The sequence below is a fragment of the Pinus tabuliformis genome, chromosome 3_2, assembly GCF_031772625.1.
Source record: "Pinus tabuliformis cultivar Carrire ecotype Pingquan chromosome 3_2, CPIR1, whole genome shotgun sequence".
Lineage (NCBI taxonomy): Eukaryota > Viridiplantae > Streptophyta > Pinopsida > Pinales > Pinaceae > Pinus > Pinus tabuliformis.
The window spans coordinates 815,650,564-815,655,716 of NC_142302.1; positions in this window are offsets into that span (position 1 = coordinate 815,650,564).

Genomic DNA, 5,153 nt, shown 5'->3' on the forward strand with positions numbered 1-5,153 from the left:
TACAGTCCCACATCTACACCTCTTACTTGGTCATCAGATCTGTATGTCCAAGAACTGATGAAGTCCAGGACAAGGGTGGAGATTTTGGAAGCGAGAGAATAGGAAAGGGACCACAAAATTTCAGAGGTCACAGTTGTAAACCAATGTCTAAGGTAAGGTAATAGAATTTTAAAAGAACAAATAATAATGTTACAAGAGGCTCTAAAGACAGGAAAACAAGAATGGCAAAGCATGAAGATAGTGTGGCAAAGCATGAAAGAATTAATAACAACAAATATGGATGTGATAATTTCCAAAAAAAATCAAGTAGATACACAAGTATCTTAGCAAATAGACATTTTCAAAGAGAAGGCAAAAAGGAATTGTGGGAAAGATAGTCTAAAAGAAATCAAAGCTAGAGCTGAAGATACTAAAGGTTACATAAGGACATAGGAAGAATAATATGCAAGTGCTCGTATAGCACAGGGAATAGAATACAAAGAAATACATGGCAGGAAAACAAACTTTATTATCAAGGGAATAAGAAATTATGGGAGGAATGAAAGTACTCTCAATTTTACAAGAGACTTTCTAGAAGAAAAACTACATTGGAATGGGCAAATTTGCCAGGTAAGAAGGCTTAGGAGGATATGTGAAGAGAGGCCTCCACCCATAAAAGTCACCATGGCAAGCGTACAAAACAAACACCAACTTTTGGGCAAAAATAAACTCTTGAAAGTCTCACACTTCTTCCTGGATGAAGATTTGACCAAAAAACAACAAGAGGAGAGAAGGGATGAAGTGGAGAAAATTAGAACAACGGGAAATGAAGTGAAAAGGGCATGGTTTTACAATGGTAAAATCATTATTGCAGTGTTTGTGCCTTTAGGAAAAATAGGGCAGCAAGGTAAAGAAAAAACAAAGAATTCAATAATAGGGACAAAAATAACAAGAGAACCATGGATGAAAAGGGGTGAAGACCCAGATTTGAGTCTTATGTTCTAAACTCTGTAACAGTCAAATCCTACCCGGGTCCACCTAAGTTTAGTTTTTTGGAATTCTAGAGGTTACCCTTGAGGAGGGCACCTGGGTTATGGCCTATTGCAGAAGGTAGAGACATAATTTGTCTCACCGAAACTCATGAGCATGATGGTTGCAAAACTTCGGTGTTTGACGGTTATTTGAAGTTGGCAGTTTGGAACAAGGTAGTAGAAAATGGTAAAGGGCATGGGGGAATAATAGTTTTAGTGAAAGAAAGGAAGGCTGTCACATTCAGTTAATTAAAGAAGATGCAAATAAACAATATTTATGGTTGAAAATATCATAGAATGAGAAGCACATAAGAATTACTACATGTTATTTTCCCCTCAAGTCTCAAAAACTTTTAAAAATAAGGGGCTTGACAACAAGGGTCCATATGCAGCTTTAAAACAACATATTTCCATGTACTCTCAACAAGGAGAAGTTCTTTTAGTGGGAGATTTCAATGCTAGAACAACAAATAATGAAGATAGCATTCTTTGTTGCAAAGAGGATAACAATCCTATTTGGCTCACTGAAGAGGAGAACTCCCGATGGGTGAGGTGTTCAGAAGATGGCAAATTTAGCAATCATTTTGGAGAGGAGTTAGTTACACTATGTGGGTATTTCAACTTAATTATTTGCAATCATTTAGATAGATGGAAAAGGTTTGGGAACTTCACTTGTAATACATACAATGGGGAAAGTGTCATTGGCTATGTGATTTGTTCACAAATCTTAATAGAAAAGATAGATGAATTTAGTATTGGAGAGCATAGTTGGGACTTAAAATCAAACCATAACCTAATTTATATAAGGTTATCATGGTTAGAAGAAAGGCAACATAGTAGGAAAACTCAATGCTCTCGACAATCACTATCCAGCAGAAAAATTCTTCTAACACAAAAAAATTGTACTATCTTCAAGACAATGTTAGAGATATTAATTCAGAAGGAGAACACTGGTTTCAAAATCTTCAACGGTCATGAGTTAACAAATATAATTCAAAGTGCACCTAAGAATTGCAAAAGATCAAAAAATAGGAAATCAGAATCAAATTGTTTTCCTGTAAATTCTTGGTTTGAGGAGGAATGAAAAATGGCAAGGAGAGCCTTGAAAAAGGTAGGAAAGGAGAAGATGAATGTAAAGTTATATAAGTAGATACTAAAAAGGAAAAAAGATGATTTCATGAAAACAAGGAGAGAAGAGTTTATATAATTAAGAAAGAATAATCCAAAGCTTTTCTTGCAGGAACTTCAACCAAGGAAGAAGCAGATTACAAATAATATTACAACCAATCAATGGTTTGAATATGCAAGGTAACTCTACGAGAAATAATTTGAGGTAGAGTCCCCCCCAGAATCAACACAAATTCAAAGCTCTTCACATTACAAGAGGTGGAGAATAGAATTAATAATTTGAAAACTAGAAAGGCAAAGCACTTGGTTGAACTTCAAGAAAAGTATCTAAAATGGGGAATGAATGCTCTTGCACTGTACATCATGGAAATATTCAACAAAATCATTCAGCAAGGTTCCCAAGGGAATGGACAAGTAGCTTAGCAATACCCCTTTTTAAAAGTGGAGACATTAATAATCCATCCAACTATAGAATAATTATGATCAATCTTTTGTTTGCAAAGATTTTCGACAGCATGGTATAATAAAAAATTAGTAAGTGGGCAGAAGTAAAAGCAAAGAGGGTAAGAGGACAACTAAGTTTTAGGCCAAAACATTCTACAGTGGATCATGGTATCACGTTGAGACACATTATCGAAAAGGTTTGGGAGGACAAAAAAGAAGTATTTTTCTGCTTTGTTGACCTCAAAAAAGCATTTGACATAGTCCATGGGGATAAGCTGTGGCGTATAATGGAAGAACTTGAAATTCATGTGCATAATAGAGCCATTGTCCATAGACTTTATGAAGAAGTGAAAGTCAAAATTAGAACCACAGCAGGTATTTCAGATGGCATTAGAAGTGACATTGGAGTCAAGCAATGCTTCCCTCTATCCCCTAGTATTTTTAGTCTATATATTGATAAATTGTAAGAGTGGCTAAAATTTCAAGGTGGAGATGGTGTTCGGTTAGTGGAGTTTGTGATAAATATTCTTTTATATGTTGATGATATTGTATTGATTTCTAAATCGACCCATGGATTGGAAATCCACTTGTATGCCCTTGAGCATTTTTGTAGAGCAGTGGGGATGCAAGTCAATACTAGAAAGACCAAAATAATTTTTTTTTTCTAATAAAAGGAAGCAGAGGCAACATACTTTCTTCTTTGAAGACAACATTCTTTAAGAACTAAATGAGTACACGTACCTTCAGATTGATTTCAACAACAAACTCAATTGGGAGGACTGCAGAAAGAAGAAAATTTTAATAGGGTGGAAATCATTATATGCTCTTCAAAATAGATGCAGAGAGGCAAAGTTATGGGAATGGAAAACAATTAAAGTGATTTTTGGTCTCCTAGTTTGTCCAGTGATGTTATGTGGGTGTGAATTGTGGGCTAGCAGCACTCTTGTCTCAAAATGGAAACAAATTGAGAAAATAAAAAAATGCTTGATCATGAGCAATTTCAAAATAAAAAGTTTAGCACCTTATGAGATAATGCTGAGTGAAACAAGAGCAACTCCCATTGAAGCAATTTCTATGGTGTGGCTCGTAAGATTCTAAAAAGAATTGAGAAAATGAGAGTAGGTAGATGGCCTAATATTATCTTCAATGAAGGTATTAGTGAAAGAAATAAAACATGGACAAAATAAAACTACACATCGATGCAAAAATGGAATATCTACCTCAATGCATCTCCCACAAATAGAAAGGAGCTAAAGGATTTTGTTATGGATATTTTTCATAAAAAGGCAAGGGAAGAGATTGGGTAGAAAGAAGAAATATTACATTGAGGAATTCAACCCTACGTGTGATCTACAACAAAAATAGTTCATTGGAGCTAGCATTTCGTGGAGGGAAAAGGTTCCTATTGTTCAATTAAGGACCAACTCACATCAACTTTAGTGTGAAACAAGACAGTGGAAAAGACCTAAAGAATCTTGGGAAGAATGGTTGTGTACATTTTTCATGTCTAGGGCTGTGGAATAGGAAAAACATTTCATTTTGGAATGTGATGCATTCAAAGACATCATAGAATGTTATGAGAACATGTTAGCATCAGTTTCTTGGCATTGTGTTTTTAGCAAGGGGATTGTTGGTAGGTTGGGTCAGCTCATCATCAATTTGAATCTGAAAAGGAAAAGGATCGAATTGCAAAAAACAAAAAACAACGAACTAATGGTCTCATAGACTATTTTTAGTCTCATGGACCTTAAAATATCATTTCATTATAGATCTATCAGTGTATACCAACACACTTATTTAAATAAATGTGGTTTTGATAGTATATAAAGTAAAATGAAAATAACACTTGGTAATACTTTCCAAAAAAAAAAAACTAAATCAATTAAGTTTTAAAATTATTAATTTCATCTATCCAATTATAAAATAAAAAATATTCTAAATTTCTTCCATTTAAGCCACTTGCACAATATTAAATATATAATAAAGAAACACTTATTGATGTAATTTAGCAAGATTCTATAAATAAACAAGGCCGCATAGCTAGTGTTCCCCGCCACATAGTTTAATTATTGTACTAATTAGCATATTTGAGCAAGTGTTAAATTCATTGATTTGTTTAAGTATAGTTAAATTGGAGTCAAAAACACTGAAAGAAGTGAGCCAATGACTCTTATGATTAGAGCATTAAAGGTATTTAACTCAAATTTGAAATTAAAAAAAATATGTATATGACTAAGCATTTTACAGTTTGCATATTAGAGACTAATATAATTTGCTAGGGTTCTTAAATTTTAAGATAAATTTAAATCTTTAAAATTGTTGTTAAACCTTATATATATATATATATATATATGAAAAATAATATTTCACTCCAATGTTAATGTTGATTTTCTTATCTTTAATTTAATATTTTATTTAAAATTATAAAAAAAATGGAAAATGAAATTATAAAAATTGAAATATTATTATTTATAGAAAACTTAAATACATTACAATTTCATATTTCTTAAACACTTATAAAAGTTTAAAATATATAGATTTTTTGATTTAAAAACAAAATGTGAAATACTT